The sequence below is a fragment of the Anser brachyrhynchus genome, assembly GCF_964034855.1.
Source record: "Anser brachyrhynchus genome assembly, chromosome: 1".
Lineage (NCBI taxonomy): Eukaryota > Metazoa > Chordata > Aves > Anseriformes > Anatidae > Anser > Anser brachyrhynchus.
The window spans coordinates 126,083,561-126,102,087 of record NC_137694.1 but is presented as its reverse complement, the minus strand read 5'-3'; the positions used below and the strand labels follow the sequence as shown (position 1 = coordinate 126,102,087).

Genomic DNA, 18,527 nt, shown 5'->3' with positions numbered 1-18,527 from the left:
GTTTAGCATATTACAAACACTATTACCATAGTGTCTCTTGTCTGAGTATTGGTTTGCCTACTTTAAATTTTCAAGGTCTTATCTTGATGTTTAAACTGAGCTATAAAAAGTAGTGACAAATTTCCTACCAAAACATGAAGAATGTTCATCACATATGATTATTTATATTCAATTATAGTAGTAAAGTTTGGGATTCATTTTTCTAAGAAGGATTACAATAACATATTAAATGAGTTGAAACCATTCAATAAAATTAATTGCAGATGTAGTAAAACATAGCTTTTTGGATGACTCAGTGAGATAAAACATTTTGATCACACCAACTCAAATAAAATAAAAATAATTATTGAAATAATTATTGACATTTGTGCTGATTCAGGTAGTTTTTCTTGGTAATAATGTAAACTGTTACATTTGTCCTTTGTCTACCTCCATGTAAACTATCCTTAGCTGAAAAGAAAAAATAAAAATAGAGAGAGAAAAGAAGAGAAAGGAGAAGGGGGAAAAGAGAAAAGAAGGAACACAAGGAGTAAATATAAAAATAGCTAAGAAAAAAATAAAGAAAATTAAAATTAAAAAAATACAAAAAAAAAGAAAAAAACACAAGAGGAAAGGGAAGGGGAAGGGGAATGGGAAGGGAAAGGGAAAGGGAAAAGGAAAGGGAAAGGGAAAAGGAAAGGGAAAGGGAAAGGGAAAAGAGGGAAATTAAAAAAAAAAAAGAGAGAAAAAAAAATGATCTAGAATGCAAAATGGACTTACCCTTCTACTTGCTGTCAATATTTTTAGAAATTTTATAGCTCCATATTATCCTTAACTATGTCTTGTTCTTAATAATATTTTTCAGGCCCTCTTCTGTTGTCACCTCAGACCACTAAAATTCTCATTGCAGTCTGTTTCTGCATCCTCATGTGCTCCATCTGGATTGTAAAAGAACACCTGTCAGCAGACAACTTAAAAGGAGATCTGTCAGAAAATACGTATTTTAGAGACATTAATTTGAAAAGTGATTAGTGGAGCTATACCAGAGAGCATCCTGACAATCTGAAACTTTAGGAGGTTAATAGCTTACAGAAATATAATTATCATTTATGGACAGTTCTGATTAATGTTTCAGCAGTTCAGTTCTTTGCTAAAATGTCACAAAAATTGAATGAGTATTTTGGGAATAGTTGGCCTGTTCAGCAACAAGCATTACTATTTTCTTTGTCTTTCATGAACGTTCGCATCCTTGAAGCACTAGATCTATCAGTCAAGTCCAGCTGATCTGTGAGATTAGGTAAGTGAATATATAAAGGGAAAATAAGGCAGTGAAAGAATACTTGGAAAACAGCAAGTAGGACTGCACAATAATGACTAACAGATCTAAGATGCATCATAATTTTAACTGATTTTGAAAAGAAAATCAAAATTCCTGAAGTTAGCCATTTTTACCTATCCATTTTCATGTTTTAACACTCAACTATCCAAATTGTTCATTATAACTAAATTGTCCCAGTAGGAAAATCTTTTAAATCCCTGAACATACAGCCTAGAATGATTAGAGTATCTTTCTTGAACACAAATATTTTTAATGCCTTTATTTAAAATGTACATTTATCTTCTTTTATCTACAGTCTTTGTGAATAAATAGTAAACTCAGTAAATATTGAATATCATAGTACCCCCTTGTAGATATTTTTTCCATCTAACAAATTACCAAATCACAAGTTATTCATCAAAGTAAGCTATTCCCTCAAACATATACTGTTCTTCTAAAATAACCTAGAAGTTATGGAAAGACCAGGACAAAGCTGCTTGTTTTTTTGTCCTAAAAAATTAAAAGCATAATTCTGGCCACTGAGGACTTTCTATCATTTAGACATCGGCCTTAAAAAAATAGTCACTAGAGTTCATCAATATACTATGATTATATGTTTGATTACTGAAATAATGAATTTCCCCAAAAGACTACTTTTTACCTCATTTAGATTCCTTGCATAGAAACTGTCTTTAAACATTATTCTGCAAACTCTTTTCTGGTAAAGTCTTTCCTTTCTGAGAGTAAAATAATGTTATCCTGGCCTATTTAGGAGTGCTATTAAGACCTATCATTAAGGTACTTCATTTTATGCTTCCTCCTATATCAAAGTTTATCCATCAGCATTTCTTTTCATCAATTAAAACAGAAATGGATGAGACCTAATCATTGTTATGTGGGATTTCTGATTCTGACTTTTCTAAAAAATGCTTTTTTCTGTTACGTAAAAAAGGGCAATAACAATGGAAAAAAATGAGGGTCCAATTCTGTAAAACCCTTTAAAAAGGGTTTTACATAATTTTTACATAATGTAATTTAAAAAAAAAAACAATATAATAAAGTATAATAAATATATATAATGCGGAATATAATTCTTACCTATGAGGTAAGAATAAGGGTTCAATTGCTTTATCTGACCTCACATGGCTTTTTGTTTGTTTGTTTGTTTGATTGTTTGATTTGCTCAAGCTTAAATTTGTGATCTGTGTGATAAAAAATACCCACCAGATTTGGATCTGAGCTGAGCTGGGATACGCCTAGCTTTTAGATCTTGAAGATTTCATGTGCTTAATTGTCAGCCCACAGGGAGCTGTAACCATGCCAAAAAACAAATCTTCAGATGCCCAGGAAACCTTTATGAGTGAAAAGTCAATTGAGTACAGACTGTAGCTTCCTGAAACACCAGATGGCACTTGATCATGGTATTTGATCATCTAGGTATTGAGGGAGCTAGGCAAAATGAGGAGGCATAAGTCCTCTTATGGGTATAGCAGCTGTTTTCTTTCATGGAATGTGTGTATTTGGATTCTGATACTGTGTTTGACCAAAATAAAACAAAGACGAAAAGAAAACTTCGAAGTGTTTCTGTTCCTGTTAGATTTTCAACCTGAAATTCAGATCAAAAAATGTTAGCCTGGAATGGCTTTATTCTTGTTTCTGAAAGTTATCCAAAGGAAAAAAAAAAAACCATCTTCCCCAACCTATTCAGAGTTGGCCTTTGATATTCGGAGCCTATTTCCTTTCACAGGATCTGAGAAAAGAAGATATATTTAAGAGCGACTGTAGAGAAAGAAAATAGCCTATAATCTTAATAGACATTGAAATACAGTTTTAAATATGCATGAATACCATTCATGCAGATTAATATTATTTTTCACAAATGCCAGCCTATATAAATGGCACTGCATTATATCAGTTTTCTATGGCTGACTGTTTTTTTGTACAAGTGTTGGTAACAGCCATATTTGAGATGTGGACCCTTCCAACCCTTTAGTTAACAGAACGCCTCTATACTTAAATTTTCTCCTTCCACTCTGAATACCTATATAAGCTGTTCATTGCAGCAAAGGAAAGTTCTAAAAATGTGATATGTATAACTTGCTTTACAATGTTCTCTTACTTGACTAAACACAAGAGTGGATAGCAAAAGCAAGACCTGTAAGGGATAAAAAGGTATATCTATAAGAAAGTATACATACGAAGATATGTTTAACTCTAGCTTATTTATAATGTAATTAGCAATCACAATGGAATAAAAAACCTTTTAACCCTTTTAAAGTTAACATCTAGGCTCATGTCAAGCCTTTCGTCTACCAGATCCTCCAAGTGCTCTCCACAGTGCTGCTCTCAATGAGTTCTTCTCACAGTCTGTACTCCTGCCTTGGATTGCCTTGACCCAGGTGCAGCACTTTGCACTTGGACTTGTTGAACGTCATTTGGTTCATAAGGGCCTGCTTCTCCAGCCCGTCCAGGTCCCTTTGAATGGCATCCTGTCCTACTGTTGTGACAACTGCACCACTCAGTTTGGTGTCATCTGCAAACTTGCTGAGTGTACACAACAGCAAGTTGAGAACTAACAGAGTAACTAAAATCCATATCAGATATTCCTCTGACCTATTGCAAACACATTTTAGTGCTTATAAAATTTTAATTGCATGTCAGCTGTGTATGGATTCCCCATTCCAATGATGAGTATTTGCCTTGACTGTAGGCAGGCACATTACGTCTTTTATTCCAGAACCTGATCTCTTAAATAAATGTCGTTTGATTCCTAGCTGACATTCCTTTCTCACTCTTCTGTTGTATGAAGTTAATTTTGCACACTGTGTATGAATCAAGTGTCATATTTCATTTTTATTTTTACTGCACACAGTTTTTACTTATGAAAGAGAAAGCAATCTATAGAAAGAAAAGGAAAATTAATGTAGTCAAATTCCATCTGAAGAAGACAGCTACTCCTCGACAGAGACCTTGATCTAAGGATAATTCCTTGTATGTTCCTAACTTGAAAAATGTGAGTCATCGCCAAATACAAATTTCAGATTTGCTGAAGTACAGTCTTGAGTCAGAACAATTATTTTTAAGGCCATAATCCTTTAAAACACAATGAGCATCTAGTGTTATCTTGACGTTTGTGTGTGAAGCAAGTACAGTTAGGCTCACTGATATAAAGCTGGAACTATATTATTACCTGTCCTTTTAGCAATGTAGACATATAATTCATAAAGCAAGCAAATTAAATAGGAATACACCACTGTATTGGACAGAATGATTTTAAGTATCCTTTGGTGACTCATTCTGTTTTATTTTATAATAGACTTTTATATAATACTTTCCTTGAATGTGTCATTAAAAGAGGATGACAGAAGGTAGGAGGTGAGAATGACTGGATGAAGATTCAGCACCAGATTGGTATTCCATTAATATGAGCTGCCATTTCCTTATCATCAAAGAAAAACATTTGGTTGGATATCCATAACCATAAAGTTTTATTTTTACTAGAGTCTTACATTAAAATAACTCTACATCCTAGTATTTCACTTTTTTAAAGTGATAATTTATTTATTTATTTAGCGTTGGCAGAGATTCAAACAGAAACATTTTAATTTCTCATCAAAAAGTAAAAAGTATATTCCTATGTTATTCGTATGTCCTGCACAGGACATGGAACATCCTGTACCCTGATTTCTCTTTGCCCCAGACACTTAAAGAGAAAAACAAACAAAAAAAAACCACCTTGTATTAGTTACATTAAATTTTATTAAAGAAATAAAAATGATGTTTATAGCTGTAATTAGACAGTCAAAACCAAATAAACAAAAAAAACAGCCAAAATTGCCAGTAGTTGTAAATCCATAATGGAAATATGCTGATAGTGTTCTCCTCGTACTCTGCTTCTGTAAAAACAAGGGATATTTCACCCGAGCAATAAAGTAATGGTAAGATTTTATTTATTTTATTTTTTTTTCTAGATTAAAGTACAGAGAATGAAGAAACACATTTTCCTCCTTTTTCTAAGAAAATCTCTTAAATTATGTATAGATCAAACCAACAATATTAGGGTGGAAAGGCCTTGGAAGGGTGGAAATGCCTTGCAGAGAGATCTGGAAAGATTGGAGAGCTGGGCAATCACCAACCACATGAAGTTTAACAAAAGCAAGTGCCGGGTCCTGCACCTGGGATGGGGCAACCCTGGCTATACGTACAGACTGAGCGATGAGGCACTGGAGAGCAGTCCTGCAGAGAGGGATCTGGGGGTTGTGGTTGACAGCAAGCTGAATATGAGCCAGCAGTGTGCCTTGGCAGCCAGGAGGGCCAACCGTATCCTGGGGTGCATCAAGCACAGCATTGCTAGTCAGTCGAGGGAAGTGATTGTCCCGCTCTACTCTGAGCTGGTGCGGCCCCACCTTGAGTACTGTGTGCAGTTCTGGGCACCACAGTACAAAAAGGACATTAAACTGCTGGAGAGTGTCCAGAGAAGGGCTACTAAGATGGTAAAGGGCCTAGAGGGAAGGCATATGAGGAGCGGCTGAGGTCACTGGGCCTGTTCAGCCTGGGAAAGAGGAAGCTGAGGGGAGACCTTATCACAGTCTACAGTTTCTTCACAAGGGGGAGTTGAGAGGCAGGTGCCAATCTATTCTCTTTAGTGAGCAGGGTTAGGACCCACAGGAATGGTGTCAAGCTGCAACAGGGGAGGTTTAGGCTGGATATCAGGAAGAGGTTCTTCACCGAGAGGGTTGTTGCACACTGGAACAGGCTCACCAGGGACGTAGTCATGGCGCCAAGCCTGTCAGAGTTTAAGAAGTGTTTGGACTGTGCTCTTAGTCATATGGTCTGAATTTTTGAGAAAACCTGTGGGGAGCTAGGAGTTGAACTCAATGATCCTTGTGGGTCCCTTCCAATCCCTTCCAACTAGGGATATTCTATGATTCTATTGTTGAATTGTAAACAATTTACCTTTTTTACCTTTTTTTTTTTTTTTTCAAGACAGGTGAGATTTTCTTGCATTTTGGTTTTAGTATTGAAAAAAAAAAAAGATTAAGTAATTACCAGATTAGTACCTGTGAGGTAGACACCAACATTTAAGTTTTCTCAAATTTATATGCACACCATAACAAGCTTTCTCCTGCTGTTCTTTTTCCTCTCACCTCTGTCCCCTATTTTCTTAATCCTCTGAAGAGAGTAGGTGGGTAACTTTCATTCTGGTCCTGTATAAATTTTTTACTATACTTTCAGCACATTTTATGTATGGCACACTTTGATGGCAATCTAATTGCTATCTCCAAGGCAACTGTCTAGTATTCTGCTTATAGTTATGTTCTTGGAATGGAGAACAAAAGAGTACAGAGTAATTTTTCATAGTATTTCTCCTGCTTTTATGGCAGGGATGTATGGAAAGAGAGAGAAATGGAAGGAAGGAAGGAAGGAAGGAAGGAAGGAAGGAAGGAAGGAAGGAAGGAAGGAAGGAAGGAAGGAAGGAAGGAAGGAAGGAAGGAAGGAAGGAAGGAAGGAAGGAAGGAAGGAAGGAAGGAAGGAAGGAAGGAAGGAAGGAAGGAAGGAAGGGAGAGAGGGAGGGAGGGAGGGAGGGAGGGAGGGAGGGAGGGAGGGAGGGAGGGAGGGAGGAAAGGTGTTTATGAAAATCTGTAAATAACATGGATATTATTTATGGATTTGGATATATTTGTGAATTGGAGTTTCTTTGAGAATCTTAATGTTCACAAAGTAAGTTTCCACTGAGTTTTGCCATTCCAACCAATACTTCTATTACCAATGCTAATTTAAGTTTTGGAGGAAGAATATAGAAAAATAACCTTACAAATGCTTAGCTGTTATTCAGGGAAAGCAGCTGAGCAGTATTTCTTCTATTACTTCAAGAATTAAACTAGCCAGCAGAACTTGTAATATGTTTGTAACAACAATGGCTCAGGTCTTCCCCTTACTGTGTAAGCAAAATCACCACCAAATAGGAGTTTATATTTATATTTGGAATATAGAGAATTAAGTCATTTCCAGAGGTAAGGGGATCAATTTCTACATGACTAACTCCTCCTCACATGTGAGGGGTCTCCTGCATGCAGCTATTGTACAATTGCTGGCATTTCCATATCCCATCACCAGATGGTCAAGATCCTTTATATAGCTGCTGTCAAATTGGGCTGTTGATCAGTCAGCAAATATGTACTTCACAGTGATTAATCCTGCATGCTGCAGTAAGAAGTTTCTTACAGATCAATTCTTCAGCCTGTTACAGTAAGGACTGAAGGAAAATATTTGCTGTATGCAAAAGGGGGGGGGGGGAGGGGGGGGGGGGGAGCACAGATACACCTGATGTATTCTCAGGGAGAAGAGGTATCCTGATGTGGATAAAATTAAGTGTTTGAAAAAACACAGAGTTCATGCCATCAGGTTAAGATGAAAGATGAAATTTAATTTTTATTTTTTTTTTAAATTAAGTATAATTCATATAGAATATATCACTTGTTTCTTTAAATAGAAGAAGCCTCTGTATTCCTGTAAACTTATAGTCAGTCATTGCCTACTGACAAATTAAAGTGACTGGAAATAAAATTTTATATTCCCCATTTTCTTTCTCAGTTCTTGTATATGATATACTTCTCTTCAAATATGGAGCACTCTAAAAGAAAATATATATATTATATATATATATATATTCTGATCTTTTCCTCCTTGTTTTCCAGCTTTTATACATCTTACCCACACATCTACTCTAAATATAATGGCCAGAACCTGAGCTATTTTTTACTTGTTTTAGTGTTGATGAAAACAGAGACAATAAACTAATTATTATACCAGCAACTGAGGCTTTAGAAAACTGAGAAATATCATGAAACTCAATAAAAATCAGAGGAATGTTTAACTCTGTAAGCATTCAATTTGCTTTCAGTGATTTCACTTGCTGAGCATTCTTTTGTATTAAATGTAGGAACAGTGATGCCACAGTTAAAGTGGCGTCAAGTTTTGTTGTCTTTCTGAATTTACAGAAGAGTCATCACTTGTGAGTACAGATTAGGTATTTCCAATGAAAACCCACTTCATTCAGGCTTTAATTTAGTAAAAAAATTTCCATCACATTCTCTTTATTAACATTCTGTTCACAGCTTTTCATGACAGGTGGAACTCAGGTCAAGTGCAAGGTCTTATTATCAGGAGATAACTTTAATTTTATTATAACTTTTATTCTGTGTTTGATGCAAACTTGCTGAGCCCATAATGGTTCCAAATTGTTTAAGCTTATCTGCATTCCTTTTTTGTTTGTTTGTTTGTTTTTTAATTTGATGGTGATGGCAAACTCTGGCAAGGTATCACCTGAAAGCTGATGGTTGCATTTACAAAGTGTATCGAGTATCAAAGAGCTGAAACATCTTTCATTGTAAGCTTTGCAACTCAGATGATGAAATAATTTCAAAAGTAAACTTTCTTTACATTATAAAATAAGTAAAATATAAAAAGCAAAAATATTGTATAAATTTGCATACAGTAGAAAATGAAATTTGCAATGGGTTTCATAGCAACTTTAGAAATGCAGGAGAGTGAAGAAACTCTAGAAGCAATGTTTGGCAAGATTTCCCTCTGAAGTCAGTGACAATTTATCCATTTACACCATATATATATATGTATATTTCATGTAAATTTAATACTGTTATTTTATTGTAAACAAAAAATAAATAAATTCCAGTTTTGTCATCAAATGCATGCTGACGTCTACTTCACAGTCCTAGAAAACAAAATTATTTTGTTTATTAATTTCTTTTTTACAATGAAATAAATATTTTTTAATCTAAGTGAATTAGGAAAAAAATATTGATATAATGTTTAATTTTAGAAATCTGATTTGCAGTACATGGTCTTCACAGCATTTCTAAATGTTTTTTGATTTGGAAAATTCATTGAATATTACTTCATCACTAGATTAATAATTATGATAATCTGTTTTAATGTATAATTAATATATATATTTCCGCAGATATATCAACAACACAAAGACAAGACTTCACCATACATCTTAAGATTTCATGAAACCGTAAAGTATTGCCAATTTTTGAAGCTATTGAAGTTACTCTACAGTATGTGTTAGCCTTTATTGCTTTATTTATTGATTTTAATGTATGATGATGAGTTTATGTAAGTGTTGACCCACTGAAATCATGCCAAACCTGTTAAATATGCAAATTTATAGTGAAAAGCACAGATTATTTACCAGTAAATGACAATATGCAGAAAGAAGAAGTGCAGAGAGGAGATACTGATGATTCATATACCCGTTTTCCCACCATTTTTTTGGATCAATCTAGTAAAACATTCCATTTTTCATTTTATGTGCTCAAACAATCCTACATATCTCAGACTCAAATATTCTACAAAGGCTGTTTCAAAGATTATTTTTTTCTTAAGTTCATGTGATTCGTTAATTTTAAAATTATTTAGTGTTGCTGCTCAATACGTAATTTACTATTAGATTCTTTTCATTTGCTTTAGTTTTATAAGACCTCTGTGTTGACCTCTGTGTCTGAAGTAGTCTTGTTTAGAAAACTGACTTTTAGTCTACAAGATTTCCTTCACCTATGACTACTTGAAAGGGTGATTTCTGCGTGTCAGATCCCCCTTCATAACTTTGGTCCTGAACAATGTCATTGAAACAGATCCATTGGTATGCCTTAGAGTGGGGTCCCCATCCTGCAAGATTATTTATTTATTTATTTTCCTGTTGAAGGTAAATTGAATGACAGCACAGCTGAAATCTGATCAGATTAATAATAAATAAATAAATGATGTTGCTTTTAACAGCAATTTAGTCTTACCCAAGAGCTCACTTTTTACCTTGGTCATCATGATTATTTTTAATTATTCCAGCATGCTGTGGTATGTTCCATCTCTTTCAACAAGTATCATGCTTTATTATTCACTTCAGATTTCTAAAAAAAAAAAAAAAATGTACTTTGTACTACATAAATACCAAAACCAATAAAATAATTCTCTCTTAAACAGTATTAGAGATCCAAGTCTTTTATCTCTTTTTCTTGCAAAATTTAAAATTATATTAGGTTTGGAATTTTGTTAGTGATAAACAATTGTACAATGAAGTTACATTAATATGTGTAAAACTACTTTGTACAAATAACAGGAGTGAAGTAAATATAGAAAGTTACTGGTTATCTTTTTCCAGGGCTTATGAAAAAAAAAACATGTTGAATATAGGCCATAAATTGCCTTCTATAAGGCTTTAATATGAGTATTAGATCTGCAACTGTAAGTAATCAGATTACTTAAAAAGAAAGGGATAGAACTGGAGGTGTCTTAGTGTATTTTTTCTCCAAAATGTTATTGTGATTTAAATGTTTTAATCCACAGTTATTCCTCAAAGATACAGCATGGTTAATGTCAGACTTGCATACTTATTTGACTCACTGAGGGAAAAAAAAAAAAAAGGAAACTAAAAGTTTCATTCATCTGAAAGTTTACTGTTCTGCTTTTGACCATGTATGTTCTGCAGACTTTCCTCTTTAGATATATGAATATGTGATCCAGACTTAGGACACAAAAGTCACTGAAAGAAACATCTTTCATTCTTCTCTCAATCTTTCAGTATTCCCTGTTGCCTTTATACACTACCACGTACAAACAGGTGTTCTGGAAATATGTTATCTGACCAGTAATAGATATTTGCACCAAAAAAAATACCCGTATAATTTCATGAAACTTGGAACTATATTATTCAAAACTGATTGATAATGAGACCTGCTTGCTGAATTAAAGACCTGTCTTACTGTCTTATATTTGCAGTAAGTTGTTTCTGAACAAGAACTACCACTGATTTTGATAACAACAACAACAAAAAAATACTTTTAATATCACTTAGTTTACGTGTAGTCAGACATTTGGCACATGGATAATCACTGCCATTACAAGCCCTTCACTAATGAAAACAGGTGCTGTTGCTTACTGTTTAGTGGCTGTGATTTATCATGGAAACTTGCTCTGCCTTTCACATCAGCCTTAATGATGAATCACATGTCTGCTAAAGGTCTGAGGATATTTCACTTCACTTCACTCTTCTGATTCATTCACACAGTAGGTGTCTATTGAAATTTGTGTTTCTGTGCTTGGTCTTACTTAAACCTTTTTTTTTTGTTATTACAGGCAAGAAAGCTTCCAGCAGACCTTTTTTAGATCTCAGTGGTGACTGCTTTTGCAGGAGTGACTCAGAGAGCAGGTCTCTTAAAATGTTTATTGCCACATTAAATTAGCTGGACTAATCATAATCCTTCAAATGATAAACGTGTAGTAACTCAGCTAGTATAAGCAGATCTAAGACCAGTCTGTGACTGAAAGGGGCACTTCCATCCCTTCATCCCTGACATATGTATTTAGTGTGCGAATGTTCTCCAAAGCAGCATTCAACAAGTAGGATCAGACCCATAAAATTTCGGGGGGGGGGGGGGGGGGGAGGGGGAAGAGGGACTTGATTTTAAATTTTCAGTCCTTCAGATTAGTTGGCTTATCTGATAGCTGGCTAAGTACTTATATCAGTGCTGCAGTCAGTGACTAAAAGGGGTAGATCTTATTGCTTTTGGTCAGGGCTTACAGAAAATTCAAGAGTAATGTAAGCCAGACAAAACTGTACTCACACCATCCCCAAAGGAAAATTTACCTCTCAGTCCAGAAACCACTGCATCTCCACAGCAAGGGGGTGATGTAGGACACTGTGGGGTGAGAAATCTACTCTTACGGTGGAGGGCTTTCTAAGCCAAGTGTGTAATGGCCAAACATACATGACAATGTCTTACATCTGCCACTTCTGACATACACTGGGAGGACATCATAATGCAGTCTAAGTTCTGCAGCAGAGACACATCCTTCTCCATCTGCAGCATGGAAGTTGAAAAGTTGCTGTTTGGAACCTGCAGCCCCCCACACCCCCCAGGTCTGCCACCTTCCTCTGGGGTCAGTGCCTTTTTTGCATTTCCTACCCTGCTTCAACCCAAATGAGGGTATTTAAATCAGATTTACTAATTAAAGTGTTCAAGCATTCCTTAGCTAATTTTGCTGGAAACCAAGAAGGGGCTGTTCATAGGAAAAGCTCGTCTGGCAGATGGGAAGGGAAAGGGTGGTTACTTCTACCAGGGAGGTGGGAAAAATCAGCTGGGAGTGAGGTGTCATCACTCCATTTCAGTCAGCACAGCTGCAGACGGAAGATGATTTCTTTCTCCACCCATTGTACTTCATATCAGGGGTAGACTAACTTCAAATCTAATAAGTAGCTTCAGAAGTTTCACAGGATGAATTTAGAGCTTGATGAAGCATGAGTCATATCCAATGAAGGAGGTCAGAAGTACTGCTGTTGAGGTTTACTCCATGGAAATTATGTGGAAGAGGCAAGTTTAAAAGCCTTGGTTAAAAAGCTTTTGCATCTCAGAAATTTTCTCATTGCTTATCTCAGTTAAATGAAGAAAGTGAATCCATTGCTTTGTGTGGAATTCTGCAGCGCCAAAATTCATGAATAATTTATGATAAGAAATAAAAATTGTAGAGCATGCTCTCTTAATTCTCTTCACTGAGTATGTTATTAACAAATGATTTTGTGTAATTCAAGGGTAGAATAAATAGATATAGATTTTATTATAACTCAGATATTCTCTCTGTCCCTCATTTTCTCTTCAATACGAGGAGAGTAATATTTGAAATTAACTTTAGCTTTAAGTGTTAACTACTTAACTTAAAATGGAATAATTTCATATTCCATTTAGTGTTAAGCTAAAGGGAAAAATTACATTTATGATTCCATATAATGCTAAGAAAATACTTTTAATGATTTTTGGAACACAATATGCAGTTTTAAAGGAATGTTTTTGGCTCTTGTTTAACTCCATTAACCTCATGCAAAATATAATTTATTTTTATTTTTGCTCTTGCTCATTCCTTTTCCTGTCATCATTAAATGTTGTGCTGTTCTTAATGATGGCATAAGGAAAGCATAAATTAGGAAGGAGCAATACTTAATCCAGATCAGGTACAGGCAACATAATACCTCCTACTGTGCCTTTAACATCTGTGATATTCAGTATTCTCAGCTGGTCTACCATCTAGTTATTTACAAAACGTCAGCTTTTCACTATCACACAAGAATGGGCATAGTCTGTCTGGCACAGCCTTAGGCAAAAGTCTAGCTATCAGGGACTGGGAATCGTTATTCTCGTCTTTATGTTGATCGCAAATATTTTGATCGCAAATATTTTGAAATATTTTTTGAAGGGCTTCATAATGTGATGTGATATTTGGTTAAATTTTACTCTGATATTTGTTGGTCTTTTTCTTTCATGAGATAAATCCATATTCATCATCTTCTAGCATGAAAAAAAAAAAGAACAAAAAGCATGCAGAACCAGTCTCTGATAGGATATTTCATACTGTGATAGGACAAAGGATTGGAATTACAAATAATTTATCTTGCAATGCATGTATTAGCCATAAATCACTATCAGATTTTCAGAAACCCTGATATTCTATAAAAAGATTAAAAATCCTTAACTCTTCTTCAGTCCCCCTTCTGTTGTTCCCTATTTCCACTTTTTTTTTTTTTTTTTTTTTTTGTCAGTGACATTAATCATACTGTTTGGAAACATACTATAAAGGCAAAAAAAATATTTCAGATATTTTACTCTGACAGAGGTAAATGTTTCTATGCAAAGAGTTGCTACAACAGGAAGGTCAAATAGTAAGGAACAGTGTATAACAGTAAATAGCACACAGATAGAAATGCAGGAGTGCAGACTGGGTTGGGGATCCTTCTCTGATAAATGCGATGATAGTGCATCTAATTAAATACTAAAGACATACATAGAAACAATGAGTTAAAGTATTTTGTTATAATTTTATATAACGAGTTTTAGAAATGCAAATTCAAATTAGGTGGATTAGGTAAACACAGCAAGGGAGAAGACAGAAGTATTTAAAATAAAACAAAATGAGTTGATTTAGAAAAAAAAAATCTGATAACCCTGGGTACAGATGTAAAACAGAAGTTTCCCTATGACTCCTAATTCAGGTTTGGCATTATTTTTCACCTGGAGTTGTGCATCAAAGAGTCCAGAGGAAACAACACTCATATAGCATGTTCTAATGGGATCAGCAGAAATTCATTTTCTTGGGAATAACACGCTGTCCAAGTGTTACTATTTAGAGACTGACTGTTGTAGCAAAGGGGTTTTGAGGTAGCAATACTTTTAAATAAGTCAGATCTCAAACTTTCTTGACACTAATGTCTATGAAACCTTATTTTTCAATGTGGTCATATTCTTTCGTATTTCACAGAGTTACTCTAGATCACACACTAGATATAGTTTTGGAGGAGAAACCATTTTTATTATTATGTGTTGAATTTGATCTAATGATATGTAAAGTAATATGTTAAACAATATTTAAAAATATGGTTTTACATAACTTTCACATCCCCTTTATAAAAATAACAGGTAACCTGAAAGCCCTATTAAAAATTTCCCACTGGTATCTGACCATTTTGCACAGGACCATATGAGACTATTCATCTGTGGATGTATCTCCTATTTCAGACTTTAACTTGGCATTTACAGGTGAAGCCAGTACATAAAGCCACATACCTACATTGATTAGTGTACTGGTACACATACGAAATTTAGACAAAGTTCACTGTTTTCTGACTACTTGTTAAATGGGAAATAAATTTTCCTCATAGTTTCATTCCTTTATGAACTTGATCAAACCTCAGTAGTGCACCAAACTTATGATTTATCTTACTTTCACAGATAGACACACTGAAAAGATGCTTTTGTTTGTCTTTACTTTTTTTTTTTTTAAATACACATGATCTAAGCCCTGCCAAATCATAAGCTTTTCCTTTATCTTGACAAAAGCAAAATTATAATATACACCAGCTCGGCAATGTTATTTCCTTAGCTTTTGCAAATCAGCACATCGTTTGATAAACACAATAATTAGTACTTTCAGAAAATAATTCCAATAGAGAAGCTTTTCAGCTAAAGATATGATTTTCAGTTCTTTGTAATTGCTCATTATTCCTTTTAACCAATGAAATGTTACTCATTTTCACAGAAAATGTAAGCTTGTCTAGAATAACAACAACAATATATATTTTAAATCCTGTTTTAACTATATATATATATATATATATTTCTTCTATTGATATAAAATTACTCACACAGAAAGTGGTTGTAAGGAGAAAAAAAACACTATTTCTGAGATGTATTATTGTCTTCCAATCTGCTCCTAAATTAAAAACAATTGATGTTAGATGGGTCAAGTCTCTTGTCAATTAACTGGATGTTTGACTGAAGAATTCATCTCACAAAAGGTTTCTGGCCACCATTATCATGTAAAGGTCTTATGCTACCCTATTTGCATAAACCTTTCTAGAGCATACTTAACAGAGGAGAGGAATGGGAAAAGCAGTTGGTAAAAGAGGTGATGACTGACTCCCTTTTAGAGATTATTCTAGGACAGGAATGTGATGACATAAACACAGTATACATTTTGTTGTTCAAAAGAAGTGTTGCCTTCCTCAGTCCAGAGTCCTGGATGTACATGGTTTTCTCTTCTCTTCCTGCACTTCATCTCAGTTCTGTTTCTGAAACACATCTGTGGCATGGAATAACAGGCACACTAAACTATTCCTATGAATAGCTTAGTATGAATTGAATTGTGGCAGAAACAGTTTTGATATGTTGTGTAACTATTAGGCTATATATGTCTTTTTATGAAAGAATCAGACATAGTGTTAAGATCATTTTAAGGTTCTTTTTGTACACACGGCTTTACTCTACATTATGTTGTTCGTTTGTCTGTTGTTTTTTTATAAAAGAAAAAAATGCAAATTAAACTCTTAATAATTATTATTATAGCAACAGCAGCTAGGCTTATATTGCTTCCCACCAGGCTCATGAGGTACATTAAGAGCAGCTGTACTAAAAATGAAACAAAAAGAAACTTGTAATTCAAAAATTGAAATTGAATTGAAAAGTGTTACCATGTTCATTAAATATAATCCTATTCTATTCAACAACAACAACTGCAGAAACACTGCAACAGAAGGAGAAAGTGCTGAGGATATTGTAGGCATCATCTAAGAAAGCAATCTGACTGGGGTCCTGAAATAGAAATTGCTATGGTGCTGGCAAAGGCGACCCATCTTTAAGCACACAGTTATGTCTCTGCTGCGGGTACAGAGAGATGATGACATTGATACTGGATGTGGAACACCTCTTGAACCCATGGGACCACATTTGTGAATCCAGAGAAAGGATGGAAGTGGCTGGCAGCTTGCCTCATTTCTTTTGGTCCACCCTTGTACATGCATGTTATGCTACAGCAATGTTTTAAACCACATTTAAAAAAAAAAAAAAAAAAAAGGAGATAAAAAGTAGATTTAGTATTTTCTCACAGGAGGTAGCCTAGAGCCAAAATTTCATCCTGATTGCTCTGTTTTCCTCAATGTACGCTTAAGTGAGTGATATCTGGATCTTAACCATTAAAAGATGTCTCCATTAGAAAGAGATTTTAATTCACTGTCATTTAATTAATTACCTCACTTGTGACTTTCAGTATTTTTCAAGTCCTGGATTTAATCTCTTTACTAATTGTTGGCTGTGCTAGAGATTCAAACTGGAATTTGCCTGTTTTCCTATACCATTATTCATTGTAAAGAATAAGAAAGAATGGAACAAAATATCTGAATGCAGCAGTGATGTGAGGAAAGAACTATTTTTACTGTCTATGTCATAAGAGTTATATTTTCAGTTCCACAGCATGTTTTGTGAAAATATCTTCAAATGTTTAACTTTTTTTTTTTTTTTAATTTAATATTAAGGAAGAATTATCTTCTTAGAGACAATTGTTTGCAACATAATTCTGTTTAAATTTTGGTTTTCTACATTAGAAATCTCTTTTTTTTTCTGTTGCAAGTTATATATTTTTTTAAAGTATCTGTCACTGAAAATAAATGTATTGGAGATTTTTCATAGTTTTTGAAATAGTAATGATATTCTTGATAATTCCTGGAAAGCATAGCACAGTTAGAAGTGTTATTTGTTCAACGTTATGTGTAGACATGGTTGGAGAGGCCTGTGTCACAATCAAAGAAAAAGCTTCCTAACGGGGCCTTACTACATAGCTGTATATAGGTCTCCTTATTGTCTATGTCCCTGAAAGCTGTTCTACTGTTGAATCAAGCCATAATACTTTCTTATTTTTATTCTGTCATTTTTCCTGTGTATATCATCACTGCTTAGATTCTTATAATAGAAATGTGCTCTACTGTCCCATCTTAAAGCTTTATGATGTGTACAGATCACATATTCACACACAAACATACATGCACAAACACCAGCAGTGCTTTTTGTAGTACCTTCTTTTGTTTATTTCTCTCTTGAGTGCTATTGGAATCAAGACCTCTACCACATTACAAGGACTATCGACCTGTTGTGGTTTAACCGGGATGGCAGCTAAGCACCACACAGCCGTTCGCTCACCCTTCCCACTCCCCTTCAGTGGGATGGGGAAGAGAATCAGAAAAAAACGTGAAAGCTTATGGGCTGAGATAAAGACAGTTTATTAGTACAGAAAAGAAAGAAAAATCATAGAATCATAGAATATCCCGAGTTGGAAGGGAGCCATAAGGATCATCAAGTCCAACTCCTGGCACCGCACAGGTCTGCCCAAAAGTTTAGACCATGTGACTAAGTGCACAGTCCAATCTCTTCTTAAATTCAGACAGGCTTGGTGCAGTAACTACTTCACTGGGGAGCCTGTTCCAGTGTGCGACCACCCTCTCGGTGAAGAACCTCTTCCTGATGTCTAGCCTAAACTTCCCCTGCCTCAGCTTGACACCATTGCTGTGGGTCCTATCACTGGTGATTAAGGAGAATAGGTCACCTGCCTCTCAACTCCCCCCTCACGAGGAAGTTGTAGACTGTGATGAGGTCCCCCCTTAGCTTCCTCTTCTCCAGGCTGAACAGGCCAACTGACCTCAGCCACTCCTCATTCGTCTTCCCCTCTAGACCCTTCACCATCTTTGTCGCCCTCCTCTGGACACTCTCCAACAGTTTAATGTCCTTTTTGTACTGTGGTGCCCAGAACTGCACACTGTCCTCGAGGTGAGGCAGCACCAGCTCAGACTAGAGCGGGACAATCACTTCCCTCGACCAACTAGCAATGCCGTGCT

At 35.1% G+C, this 18,527-nt stretch overlaps 1 long non-coding RNA gene across 1 annotated transcript; it reads left to right on the top strand.

Moving 5' to 3' along the window:
* The first annotated feature begins 210 nt into the window (after positions 1-210).
* LOC308194437 lies at positions 211-17,330 on the top strand. Its single transcript, XR_013950525.1, has 3 exons — positions 211-1,276; positions 9,282-9,381; positions 16,383-17,330. It is a non-coding gene; the product is annotated as an uncharacterized lncRNA (long non-coding RNA).
* Positions 17,331-18,527: the final 1,197 nt, after the last annotated feature.